Source organism: Gouania willdenowi, chromosome 12, assembly GCF_900634775.1.
Source record: "Gouania willdenowi chromosome 12, fGouWil2.1, whole genome shotgun sequence".
Lineage (NCBI taxonomy): Eukaryota > Metazoa > Chordata > Actinopteri > Blenniiformes > Gobiesocidae > Gouania > Gouania willdenowi.
This window is the reverse complement of record NC_041055.1, coordinates 32,185,702-32,200,648: the sequence shown is the minus strand read 5'-3', so window position 1 is coordinate 32,200,648 and position 14,947 is coordinate 32,185,702. Positions and strand designations below refer to the sequence as shown.

At 37.1% G+C, this 14,947-nt stretch overlaps 1 long non-coding RNA gene across 1 annotated transcript in view; it reads right to left on the bottom strand.

The window, feature by feature from the left end:
- Positions 1 to 8,950, bottom strand: part of LOC114473064 (uncharacterized) — a 31,860-nt gene extending 22,910 nt beyond the window's left edge. The window contains exons 1-2 of the long non-coding RNA XR_003675215.1: positions 8,846 to 8,950; positions 4,561 to 4,566 (exon numbers count right to left, since the gene is read on the bottom strand). This is a non-coding gene — a long non-coding RNA (uncharacterized LOC114473064). The remainder of the gene's footprint in view (positions 1 to 4,560; positions 4,567 to 8,845) is intronic.
- Between the last annotated feature and the right edge of the window lie 5,997 nt (positions 8,951 to 14,947).

Here is a 14,947-nt window from a genome sequence, read left to right as displayed (position 1 = left end):
TAGGCCCATTGAAATGAATTGAAACCTGAGATTTTTCAAAAACACTTAGGAAAATTTCACCAAAAAACAGGAGTCTCCCATTGAAATGAATGGGGTAACCATGGCAACAAGGCCTCTGAGAGCCCAAAACTGCTTCTCAATGGGGAATTTACAGGGTTTCTGACTGGTTTCAACTGATTTCAACCAGTCAAACCTTCATATTCACTCTTCCTCTTCATCACCCATCGTCTTCATCACCAATACTCCTTTAGTGTGGAGTTTGCAGGTTCTCCTTTCACCATTAAAACTTAAATTGTTAATAACTTGGCCATTTATTAACCAATTTTCACCATTCAAACTTTGAAATGTGTCATAAATTCAGCTCTTCATCATCACTCATCCTCTTCATCACAAATTCACCTTTAGTGTGGAGTTTGCAGGTTCTCCTTTCACCATTATAACTTAAATTGTTAATAACTTGGCCATTTATTAACCAATTTTCACCATTCAAACTTTGAAATGTGTCAAAAATTCAGATCTTCATCATCACTCATCCTCTTCATCATCAATTTTCCTTTAGTGTGGAGTTTGCAGGTTCTCCTTTTCATCATAAAACTTAAATTGTTAATAACTTGGCCATTTATTAACCAATTTTCACCATTCAAATGTTGAAATGTGTCAAAAATTCAGATCTTCATCATCACTCATCATCTTCATCATCAATTTTACTTTAGTGTGGAGTTTGCAGGTTCTCCTTTCACCATTAAAACTTAAATTGTTAATTACTCAGCCATTTTTCAACCGATTTCCACCATTTAAACTTTGAAATGTGTCATAAATTCAGATCTTCATCATCACTCATCCTCTTCATCATCAATTTTACTTTAGTGTGGAGTTTGCAGGTTCTCCTTTTCAACATAAAACTTAAATTGTTAATTACTTGGCCATTTATTAACCAATTTTCACCATTCAAATGTTGAAATGTGTCAAAAATTCAGCTCTTCGTCATCACTCATCCTCTTCATCATGAAATTCAACTTTAGTGTGGAGTTTGCAGGTTCTCATTCAGACTCAAAACTTAGTTCTTTCACAGCTCAGCCATTTTCCAACGGATTTCAACAATTCAAACTTTGACATGTTTAGCTGTTTGTTCACTTTCAGCTCATACTGGGATTTTTAAACACACTACTGTGTGAACTGGACTTCTAACTGGTTTAACTGGTTTTCCCCTTCACACTGGGATTTCGACACATACTACTGTCTAAACTGGACTTCTAACTGGTTACACTGCTTTTTCCCTTCATACTGGGGTTTGTACACATACTACTGTATAAACTGGACTTATAACTGGTGGTACTGGTTTTACTGGGTTTAATGGTTTTACTGTTTACTGGGCTAATGTTAATGATAGTGTAATGCTATTGCTAGGGTAATGGTAATACAAGGCTATTGCTAATGTTAGGCTATTGCTAATGCTAGGCTATTGCTAATACTAGGCTATTGCTAATGCTAGGCTATTGCTAATACTAGGCTAAGGCTAATGCTAGGACATTGCTAAAGCTAGCACAATACTAATGCTAGCGCAATGCTAATGCCAGCGCAATGCTAATGCTAGCGCAATACTAATGCTAGCGCAATGCTAAGGGTAGCACAATGCTAATGCTAGCGCAATGCTAATGCTAGCGCAATGCTAATGCTAGCGCAATGTTAATGCTAGCGCAATGCTAACACAATACCAATGCTAGCGCAATGCTAATGCTAGCGCAATGCTAACGCTAGCGCAATACTAATGCTAGCGTAATGCTAATGCTAGCGCAATGCTAGCACAATGCCAATGCTAGCGCAATGCCAATGCTAGCGCAATGCTAATGCTAGCGCAATGCTAACGCTAGCGCAATGCTAATGCTAGGTTAATGCTAATGCTAGCGCAATGCTAATGCTAGCACAATGCTAGCACAATGCTAATGCTAGCGCAATGCTAATGCTAGCACAATGCTAATGCTAGCGCAATGCTAACGTTAGCGCAATGCTAATGTTAGCGCAATGCTAATACTAGCGCAATGCTAATGTTAGCGCAATGCAAACGTTAACGCAATGCTAATGCTAGCACAATGCTAATGCTAGCGCAATGATAATGCTAGCGCAATGCTAACGCTAGCGCAATGTTAACGTTAGCGTAATGCTAATGCTAGCGCAATGCTAATGCTAGCGCAATGCTAACGCTAGCGCAATGCTAACGTTAGCGCAATGCTAATGCTAGCGCAATGCTAATGCTAGCGCAATGCTAATGCTAGCGCAATGCTAATGCTAATGCTAGCGCAATGCTAATGCTAGCGCAATGCTAATGCTAGCGCAATGCTAATGCTAGCGCAATGCTAACGTTAGCGCAATGCTAATATTAGCGCAATGCTAATGTTAGCGCAATGGTAATGCTAATGCTAGCACAATGCTAATGCTAGCGCAATGCTAACGTTAGCTCAATGCTAATGCTAGCGCAATGCTAACGTTAGCGCAATGCTAATGCTAGCGCAATGCAAACGTTAACGCAATGCTAATGCTAGCGCAATGCTAATGCTAGCACAATGCTAATGCTAGCGCAATGATAATGCTGGCGCAATGCTAACGCTAGCGCAATGTTAACGTTAGCGTAATGCTAATGCTAGCGCAATGCTAATGCTAGCGCAATGCTAACGCTAGTGCAATGCTAAACACATAAAACTTAAAACTGTAACTGTTTGGCCATTTTTGAACCTTTCGAACCGGCAACCGCCCACGAGCCCCTCCCACGATTTCCGCGGAAATTGTCTAGTGTCTCATTATTGTCACCATATTTAATGCTCTTTTTTACCAAGAATTTAAAATTTCAATTTCAAGCGTTTGAACTAAATATTTGATGTGTGTAAGGGGATTTGAATTTTTTAAAAAAATTGAAGACTAACTTCAACTTCAGCTTCAAAACGTAAAACTTTTCCCATAAGAATTTGATGGTTCATTATGAAGAGTGTTCAATAAGATTTGATTTGATCGGCATAACTGGAAGGACTTGAAATAAATCTGTCCCAAAAAATGTGTTACCGTTTTTGAAGTGAAATCATCTGTTCTGCCTCTCGGTGAAGGCCATCACATGTTCTGTGCTCTCTCTCTTCTATCTCTCCCTGCTTTGTTTTGTCTGCTGTCTCTGTCATGTGGATCTACAGGAGACTCTCTTTGCACTTATCCAAAAACCACAGATCAACTGGTGTCTCAATGCTATTGACTATTGACTTTTTCAACAAGAAGATCGGGCCGAGGTGAGCCCGCGTGTCCAGATGGAACGTTTGCAGCCGAGTGCACGATGGATTCCTGGAATAAGTGGAAGATTGTGTGTCTGTGCTTTCCATCAAAGACGTGGAGGACATCTACATAATTGGATTTATGGTAGCAGGCATGCTGTTGATCGGAGCTATGCTACGTTGGCAGCTGTTTTGGGAAGGCTGCCACTCATTTCTGAAGGATTGGGCAGAGCACTTAACACTCAGACTCAAACGATGAACAAACTCAAAAGTAAGCAAAAAGCTACTTTGGAGCGTTTACGTGAAATGAAATTGATCTTGGAGAAGATAAGTGCTCGGCTGACGGTTTGACGCCACATTATTGGATTATTGCTGAGACAGTGCTAGCCTGAAACCAAAACGATCATCTTATGACCCATTGGCCCTCCTCACACACCAGCTCAAGGTTGTGACTCTATCCTTCACCATGGATCAATGTGCAGATCTGAGACTCTGTACCCCCCCCCCCCCCCCCCCCCCCTACGCCTGCACCCCCTTATCGCCACCTGGACCTCTGTCTTCTGAACCAGACCTGCTCAGGTCGTCATAACGTCATCTGACTGGATCCGTGGGAAGCAAAGGTCATTTTTTGTCTTTGCTTTGACCGGCCCTCCCTCCACCCCCTCACCTCCGTGCTCCTTCCCCCTCTTCGCCCTGCCACCACTCCCAGACCCACCACCCACCCCCACCTGCCCACGTGCTATGGTTTAGTGACTGTGAACGTTGTGTCTGTTGGTTTCTGTCGCAATGTTGCTGAAAAGTTTTTTCATGATCCTAAACTCTGCCTCTCCCTACAAGGACCAAGTTTGGTTTTTGCTTTTTTTTTTTTAACCTCTTCTTCTCACCCAATGTTCTTTTCCTACTTCTCATCTAAACATGACGGCGCCGAAAACAGCAGCCGCGATGTGTTGGTGTGTGTTCTTTCTTGTATTGTTCTAAACTGTACCTGGTGAATAAAATTCTTTCTGATTCTGATTCAGATTCTGATTCAGATTCAGATTCTGATTCAGATTCTGATCCAGATTCTGATTCAGATTCTGATTCAGATTCTGATTCAGATTCTGATCCAGATTCTGATTCAGATTCTGAAGTGGTTCAGTATTGCTAAAAATATGCCAACACCTTCATTAATTATGAAGAGGTTAAAAAAAGGATCAGCATGTACAGGTACAGCAGGTCCAGACAAACATTCCTGTTAATTATGTGACCACGGGCTGGTTTTCCTCTTGGCCACGCCCCACCTGATCTATTTCCTCATTATTTCTCCTACTTGACCCTAGGCTGTGGAATGAACGTCTGTCAGCACCATGGTTGATTAGGATTCCACCATGCCTCTAACGGGGGCTTCTTCTCAGGAAAAACTACCTGACGCTGACTTTAATTATCTGCCACGAGTGGTTTCACACTTTCCTGAATATTTTGTGCTCGTGTTGAAATAAAGAACGTTAAGTGTATTCTGTGTCCTGCTATTAGGAATGCACTTTTTTATTTATTTTATGAACATCAACTGATGCTCATTAACCGATTTCAAAATTTCTTCCATTCTGTTTCATTGTGTACTGTACCTGTGTTTGCAGGTTTGTTTTTGTTTTTTTACCAATCTTACTTTAACTCTATGACTTCACTGTCTATTAAATCTTCTGAAATTGGGCCAAACGTATCAAAGAGAAATAGTAAATTAAGTCAACTACTATTAATAGTTTTATGATTTATGCTCCAGATGACACTACGGAAGTGGCTGTTAGTAAAAGTTAAAAAAACACCATAAAACATTATGAATGGTTCATATACAGAGGAAAAGCTGTTAATACGTGCAGACGTGTGTGGACGTTGATGAAACTCAGCAAAATAACAACGTTTATTTAACGCAGACGACGATGACGCTGCTTTGCACTGATGACAGCCTGTGGTTTATGAGAAAAAAAGAAATGGAATTGATTCATTAGCTTTGCCATTTGATGATTATGGAACTTTAATGATACAGCCACCTGGTGAATCACCATTAAGTTTTTCACAAAATTGACTGAAGCGGGAAAATTATAAGTGAGATGTGACTTATTCGTCTTTTTGGTACATTTAGTAAATATTTACAGAGGAAAATAGTGTGTAAATGTCTAATATTGTCCCAAAACATACATATACTGTAAGTAGCTATATGAAAAATTTGAAAAATCAACCATTAGTTTCATTTAGTTCTTTTCAATTTCATCAGAGCACCTTCCTGTAAAAGGTGGATACATTTGTATTTTTACAAAACTCTTATTATTATACTATTATAATTCAATAGCAAGACTCAAAATCATTGCTTTTCTAAATTTATCCAACTTAGTTTTCTTTAACTTTTTTAAACCAATCTTCCTTTAATTTTGACTTCACTGAATATCAAATTTTCTGAAATTATGCCAAACATGCTAAATACAGTCAATTAAGCCAACTACTATCAATAATTTAATATTTATTTGCTTCTGCCACTTCATTATCAAATTTCAATGTCTTTTCTACACATTTATTCCCACTTTCCAGACATGTTCAGCACTTATAAACCCTTTCTACCACTTTTACACCTAATGTCACACATATTGACCCATTATTGTCACTTTTAACTTCATTTTACCGTATTTCATGATTATTTTTGCTAATTTAACCACATTCACTATTTGTCATGGCCATGATTTGTCATTTTAAACTAATCGTTTCTACTTTTTAAATTACAGAATTACTTTGAAATTCCCATGAGTGTGACAAATTTGTTTTTCGTTTTATTTGGATGGGTAAGAAATCTGAAGTATGATGCTGCAAATTTAAATGGATTTAATGAGAATTATTAATTTATTATTATTACTTATTTATGACTTATCATGATTTTTATTAAAGATTATTACTTATTTAAAGAGGATGATCTCTGCTACTGTACAGACAATTCAAAGTTCCTTTGAATCAAAAACAGGGTTATGACTTGGTGAAGATTATTTTTCAGGTTTTTTTGCTCCAAGATGAAGTTTCTGTGAAACGTTACAGTTTATTCTAACAATTCCCAGAATGAAAGTTGGGAATAAGGCCATGGAATTGTGCATTCACATTTGATTTATACAAACCACTAATGCTCATGCATATTGTAGCGAAGCATGTGTTGATACATGCTCACAGGCTTGGTGCTTTGCTAATTCAATCCTGAGCTATAATTAATTACTCATAGTAAATGAGGTTGAAAACATAAGAATGTTAAAAATACATTCTTCCTGCAAACACAGCAGCCTCACAGGCTAAATCAAGGTCAGCGTATAACGTACAGTGTATTAATCAAATATTAATGGCCCTCAATTCATCTTCTGAAACACTTTACCAGTTGCATCCATCTTTGATCAAGCTCTGATGTTTGCTACTAATATTCTCTGAACATTTGTCACAAAGTCACAGCAAATCTCACTCCTCTGCACAATAGTAGCGTGTTAGGGTGGGACGATACGCTGAGGTCATGATACGATACGATGGACGATAATGTGTTTAATATTTTAGTGACTTCATGCAATATTTTTGTAAAAACATCAAAGTTGTAAAAATTAATACTGCTTTGATTTGACGAAAAAAATTAAACGAAGAAAAAAAAACAGCAGTTGTATAAATTTTTCTTTTAATCTGGTAATAAATGCATTATTTTATTTTTTGCAAAATAAAACATACATCATGCATGATCAGGGAAGGCGTGGCTCCACTGTTTTTACAAGTTTGGCCTAAAATACTTGAAATGTACTTATTATCAGATCTAAGGCTAATAAAACACATTATAATGCACCATATTCATTTAATTGCCTTTTAACCACAGAGGGCGACAGTTCCAACTCTGTGGTTTTGTAGTAGACAATGAAGCAGAGAAGAAGAGCTCTCCTAAGGGCCCTTTACTTCCCCTAAACAGTGCGCTGACACGCTCTGATGGTTGAAGTTAGCGAGTAACAGTAAACACTTTGGTGGGAGTTCTTCTATTCTCAGGGTTTGTGTGTCTTCAACAGTCCGTGATTTACTCTCTAACTTCAGCCACCAGAGCGTGTCAGCGCACTGTTTAAGAAAGAGTAAAGGTCCCTTAGGAGAGCTCTTTTTCCCTGCGTCTATTACGAACTACAGAGTTGGAACTGTCATCCCCTGCACTCAGATTTTTTTCCACGTCACAACTGTTTTTATCCTCTTTCTGTAAACAAGAGGTTTTTTTTTACTTTTCATGTTTTTTTAGAGCAACCAAAATCAGCACAAGTTGTTATTTTGACTGAAAAAGCTGCTGAATCATCTAAAAATCTACTAAATGATCTAAAAATCAGGCTGAATGTTTCACTCCAATAGAAAACAATGAGATGTTTACAGGCAGTGGGGCCGTGTGACATCATCAATCACATGATTTCAAAATGGAGGAACACAGGCTCTAAAACTGCAAAGTAGTCCTATTTTTAAAAGACAATTAAATGAATATATGGTGCATAATAATGTGTTTTTTTAGACATAGATCTACTGATAAGGACATTTAGGAGATTTTAGGCCAAACTTGTAAAAACAGCAGATGATCACTTTAAGTACGTAATTACACAAGCAAGTTTATTTAATCAATAGATTTGTTTTCAAAAATATTTACGTCCTAAACTAGATTTTCCGGTAAAATGTAATATTTTTTTAATTAACATTATTATACGCTGCTTAGGGAAGAATATCTTAATGAAGACAGTGTAAAAACTCTAACCCACAGCAGTGACCTCATTGTACCGTATTAGTTTACTGTGAAAACGTTGCATTCCCACTAATAGATGAACTAACACACACACACGTGACACATACGTTCTCGTTAAAGCCATTAGAGAGAGACATTCTTATTAGTCGCTGCACTGAGCGTTGTGCACACACCCCCAAACCCGCCTCACCGCTCCATGCAGAGGTTTTTTTTTGCTGACTCGTTGCCAGGATGAGGTAATTCTGTGGAGGCACCGCTTTGAATTATGTCCAATCTGTAGCCAACACACACTTTTCCTGGATTAATTTCAAAAAGTGATGTGAAGGAGGGCCGTACCTGTTGCACGCAAACAGAAGAAAGTCCTAAAAAGTAAGGTTTGAACAATCAGAAGTCCTGGACATCAGTGCTATTGGACGAGACTCATCATCTAATGCAGGGGTTTTCAACCTTGGGGCCGTGAGACACTGGGAAGTGATCACTAGAAACTAAAAATATTTTCTCAACAATTTCAGCCCATTTTTGCTTATTTTTACCCTTTTCCTGAAACTACACCAAACTCACCATATTTTAATTTATTTTAATCACTTATTCACATTATTCCCATTTCTGACACTTCTCCATCACATTTCAATGTTTTTTTCACCCATTTTTCTACTTTCAAGACATTTTCAGCACTTATAAACCCTTTCCACCACTTTTCCACATATGTTGATCCATTATTTTCACTTTTACCTCTTTTCACCATATTTTATATTTATTTTTGCCAATTTAGCCACATTCATGATTTGTCGAAGTCATTATTTGCCAGTTTAAACTAAATGTTCTACTTTTTAAGTTTAATTACACCAATTATGCCACTTTTAAGCCAATATTGACAGTTTGAACCCTTTATACCACTTTGTTTGTCTATTTCTAGCCACTTAATTTGCAACTCTTAACTAATTTCTGTGGTTTTTAAAATCCCATTTCAACATCCTAAGTTTCTCCCAGTGGTCGACCAGTGCCTTGTATGGCAGCTCAGTCCCATTGGTGTGTGAATGTGAGTGTGAATGTGAGTATGAGCTGATATTGTAAAGCTCTTTGAGACTATTACAGTGTATGTATGTATGTATTTATATATATATATATACAGTATATCAAGTCCAAAAAAGGGATTAAAACTATAACTTTTCCACATTTGAAAGGCCTCGAGGTCTCTGGCGTTGTTGTGTTGTGTATCCTTTCTTTCTTTTCCTAGTTAGAGACACAAAGTGACACAGATAAATACCTAAAATACATCTGATTTGTTATCCACACAACACTTTCAGTGAAAAAACTATTTCTGGATCTTTCCTGACGATAAAAGTGATGAATCAGCGTTATCTGAAGTTCTGACGTTTCACTGATTCCCCGTGTTTTCACTGCAGTAGCTGCCAGCTGCTTGTTTGAAAGATTTTAGATAACTTTATTAGTGCCTTCACCTCATCATCTTCACCATTATAGATTACAATTAGCTGAGGTAGCAGGAAAATAAGTGTTTCCCAACTGCAGATAATTACAAAGTGTTGATTTATTCTCGTTGCGGAGCATGTTTTCAGATTTTAATCAGGTATGATTTGTTCCGACATTAATCAACATTAGTACAAAGTGTGTCATTACGCACCAAAAAAGCTTTTTTTTAGTGGAAATAAGACAAGAAGCAATTTGGCTGCATTAACGCTTGATTCCGTTCCAAATATCCAAACTTCCAAAAAGCGGCTGTTTTTTTTTTTTTTTTTTTTCACACAAACTTGAGTTTTCTTTGTATCATCAATTTACAATCATCAATGCACTTTCCCATTCATAACAGTAAAAGCTCAATATCTATTAAATAATTAAAATGACAAATGTTGCTGGCATCACTTCCCAACAGCTGCTATTAATTATTGTTAATTTTGTGAGTAGGTAGAAGTGTTGGCTGCGACTCGGTGCCAAACAGTTTCCCTAAATTAAAAAAGCTCCGATCGGGCCCAGAGCCAACTCACATTTATCATCTATACGCATTTTTCTATGTTTTACCATTTTTCACAGATTACCAATGGAATGGATGTGCTGAACTAAGTCATCCCAGGCCACACACACACACACACACACACACACACACACACACACACACACACAATGCTCCATCTGTAGAAGTGGTCCCAGCCTCCAGATCGTCTCTTTATGAACACTTGTCAAAATAAATACTTTTAAAAGCACATTCTGTTGCTGATGACTAATGCAGCCTGTTTGGCACAGTCACTGCTTTTTTGGAAACGGTCGCATCTCAGTGTGTGTATGTGTGTGTGTGTGTGTGTGCGTCTGCAGTGAACTGGACCTGGATCATGGTCTGGTGATTAGTTCCTGTCCGACTTTTACCAAAGATAGAAATATAACAGTTGGCTTTGTTGACGTTGATGGTCCAATTTGGATTTTATCTGATTTCTATCACCAGTATTTGTGCTCATTACACAAGTTTCATCACATGTGGTGATCATTTTTGGACATCCTCAGGTCTCAGAGTGTCGGACCAAACGGACTCATGACTCAGCATAACCTCTGTCATTTGTTAGATCGAACGGACTCATGACTCAGCGTTGGGGTCAATTACATTTTTCAGTAACAATTACATTTTCAATGATCCATGTTCATTTACAATTCAATTATGATTACAGTGACCGGATAATGTTTCAATTACAATTAAATTACTATAATTTTTTATCCTCAGAAAGTTACAATTACAATTAATAACTATTACTGGCCTGAAATAAATAACCTATAAAGTGAATCTTACTCTTGTGTTAGCTTTCTGTTAGCATCTCTAATGCTAACGGGTCCTAAATCAGCTGTAAAATACACTAATAACTAAAATCTATCATCTAATTTATGGCCTTGTCAAAAGAAGTGCCGTCAAATGGCGTCAGGTTTCAAAATAAGAGTCACCAGACTTGACGCGAGAGAAACCGTAAATACACATGATGTCATCAATATGTGCTGCTTCAAATACGAAAGCAAAGATGAAAGCTGTTATTTATTTTTAAAGGTTCAGATACATCGTTTAATTTAACTATGTATTTATTAAACAATACGTTGATTTATCTTAACTTTTTTTTAAAAAAAAAGAAAAGAACGGCTTTTCAATTTACTTTGTCATGTGTAATTTCAGTTCCTTCAAAATAAAATGCCATGATGTGTTTTAAGGCCTGAGGTCGTTGAGTCTGATGACTGTGTCATTTGACGGCGCTTGTTTTGAAAAGTGAGGCGGAGGTTTTGCTGAGTCATGAGTCCGTTTTGGCTGATTAATGGTTTTCCTGATACCTCCCTCTGAAGATGTCCTCAAATGTTCACAAGTAAATAATGGACTATGGACAATGTGGTGAGGAGAGGGGGTGTGTCCTTATTGTTCCATGTTCATCCCCCAATATATCTATAACTCCATCACATATTAAGGTAAATATGATATAGTAATAAGCTCCACCCACTCTCTCAGAATATAGAAATAGATCTGCTATACATCCTATCTGGTGGACATGTCAGCTCCTCTAAATAGTCACAAAGTCAGTGTGTGTTTGGGTCTGGAACATGTTTGGGTCTTCAGTAAACTACTTAGCAGATGAAAAGTTTCAATAAGATGTGTTACGGCAGAATTTACGGTTGACCTCATTTAGTGACATGATTCATTGCTCTGGTTGAATGATGGAATCCAGGAGAAGCATTGATGATTTTATATAAAAATGTTTATTCTAAACTAAGAAAAAAGGTACAAAATGGAACAAAGTGAAACAAAATTAGCGTCCGTCCAGGCGGACGTCTGAAGGAAGTGCCGCGCCCCGCTTCAACAGTTTCAAAGCTTAAGCTTTTTATACAGATAAGAAAAGGTCCCAGCAGTGAGAGACAAAAGGGAGGGAGTCAGATGCCCATAGTGGAAATGTTGGAGGATGATGAAGATGTTATGAGAAGGTTTGGCTCCAGTCTTTATCTGTCTTGATAAGTGTGTGCGTCAGTGTATGTCTGCATGTGAGCCTTGGCAGAGACTGTGCTGCACTGAGAATAATACGATCTGTACTGTTTAATCATGATTCAGCTGTTCAAAAGTGTAAAGATTAATGGAGTCGTCATGTATTAAAACATGACAAATTGTACACATGAACATACATTTGAGGATATGATGATGAATATAAAAATGACCATAACAGATGCAATAAGTGACAGATAACAGTCCCTGCAGGACCTTCACTTTCAATTTATTTGATTTTGTGACCCATTTTTTATGTCATTTAGGGAAATTTTATGGCTTAGTTTGAATAAAATTGCAGGATTTGGGAAAAATTAAGAATTATTTTACAATTTGAGATTAAAAACTAATTCCATAATGTGATGTAAGCAAGGAGAGGAAAATGTGTGCCCTGTTAATATTGTGGCGTTTCAGTGAATTTGTGTATTAATTTGGAAATATTTACCAATAATTAGTAATTTACACAATGATTCATGGTTTCTCTGACTTTTTTTTACTTTCTGCTGAGGGCCAAATTGGATGCTGAAAAGTAGGGGTTCTCAAATGGGGGTACGCGATGGCACTACAGGGGGTACTAGAGAGAGAGAGGAAATTAACAAAAGAAAGCATTAAAAAAAAATGTTGTTTTGTTTATGTTTAGTTAAAAAAAAAAAAAAATGATCACTAAATATTACCAGGAACACAAAAAACACAACAAAAACACACAAAATAAAAGAAAAATAGACTGAATAATTAAAAAAACAACAAAATACACAAAATGACACAAATTTATTAAAACATTTACAAAAGGAGATTCTAAAAAGTGTGTTTTATCACTCATTAATTCCATCATTATGTACTTGGATTCAAAGGTAAGAGAAAAGGTACTAGAGCCAAAACAGCTTAAGAACCACTGGTCTAAAGGGCCGGATTTGGCCCCCGGGCCTTTAGTTTGATAACTATTAGAAACCACAATGAAATAGAACGACTCTAATAAAAGAATCAGGAAGAAAGTAAAGAAAAACTTTATAAAATAAGGGGGCGGAGCTGAGTTTCTAACTAAAACTGACTGTAGCTGGACAGTAGTGGGGAAGAGAGAGTTTGGTCATGTATGTAGGAGTGGTGAAGAACGCTCTGGAGCTGCCAGGAGAAGATGAAGACCAGTGAGGAGGATGATGATGATGTAAGGCCTTTGATGTGAGGAAGGAGGAGGAGGAGGAGGAGGAGGAGGAGGAAGATGATCTCTGCAGCTAATCTTGAAGGTAAAGATGCAGATAGAAGAAGAAGAAGGATTTTCCTTGTAAAGGTTAAATAAGAGCTAACTGAAAGGTGGTGGTGGTGGATTCATGCTAACATAGAAGGTCTGGTTATTAATCATGCCAGGCCCTGAGGCTCTGAGACCTCTACTGTTACGTCTGCTACAGGTTAAATCAATAGCAACGGACAGCTTTCCTCCACAGTGTGCACCAGTCTGAAGAATTAGACATGCACTTTCTCCATGATTTAAAATCACTGCTGTTTTTCTAAAAGAATTTCCACAAGAGAGAGAAAGAGAAAAATGTGTGTGTGATGTTTTTAAATAGAAAGAAGCCGTTCTGCTCAAATTAAACCTTTAGGAAAATGTTCCTGTGCCGATGTGGCACTTTATTCTATTCACTCTTTTCTTTAGAGAGTGGGACCCCCACTGTAGCTGACATATGGAGACAGGACCATCTATAGGGGGAATAAAGGGGAGAGATTTTTGGGGTCCATCCATAAAGTCAGTAAAATGATGGTCCATTGTTCTATGAATCTGTGATAACCACATTTATTTATTCATCTGAATAATATCCACTGTTATCCAGGAACATTTATTATTATTATTATTATTATAGTCATCTTAAAGATGGAAATCCTGGTTTTAATCACTAATAAAATGGGTTCAAAGTGACCAAAAATGGTGGAAAAGGAGGTGAAATGAGATTTTAAAAACTACAGAAAATAGTCAAAAGTTGCAAATTAATAATTTACCCCTGGGATAAATAAAGTACTTCTGATTCTGATTAGAGTGGACAGAAAAAGTGGTAAAAATGATTCAAAGTGTGGTTGGGGTAATGTCATTTAAAAAGTAGGACCAATTAGTTTAAACCGGCAAATAATGGGAATGACAAATTGTGAATATGGTTAAATTGGGAAAAATATGCATGAAATATTCTTCTTCTTTTTTTTCATTTATTTCAAGCGAAGAAGAAACAAACGTATAGACTACACATTAATAATCACATATACTGATGCTTGAAATGAAGTGGGGAGAAGAAACATTTATTGAACCCCAATAAATTCATATAAACAAAATAGATGCTTTCTATTCAATTTTCTCAACAACAAAAAAAAATAGTCTTTCAGAAACAGTATTATGGTTGCACATGTGCAACTTTACACATAATGACTCATATTATACAGATAATGGCACTGGTAACAATGACCGTGAAATACCAACAACGGTAGATGGAAACCACAGGGATACGTAACATCTAATCCAACTGTACACACAACATGAATACAGTCAAACCTATTATCACTGTATTGTAAAGACATCTGAAATGCTCTGACATAGCTTTAGTTTGAGCTCCAGAATATTCCACAACTTAACACAGACGTAGAAAAACGGAACCACAAAGTTCCCAAATCCTCTCAAACCGTACGACTGATATTTATGAGAAAACATATTTGGAATATGAACAGGTAATGAATAATGATTAGCTTTGAACATGGACTGTGCATTAAATAATTTTACAATATCACGCATTTTTAATAATTCTGATTTGAGGAAGAGAGTATTTGTGTGTTCAAGATACACAGCCTTATTCGTACAGACCTTTTCTGTAGTAGAAATAGCGACTGTATTACATTATTGTGATTATTGCCTCATATTTCTACACAGTAAGTTATGTATGGCTGAATTAAAGAGCA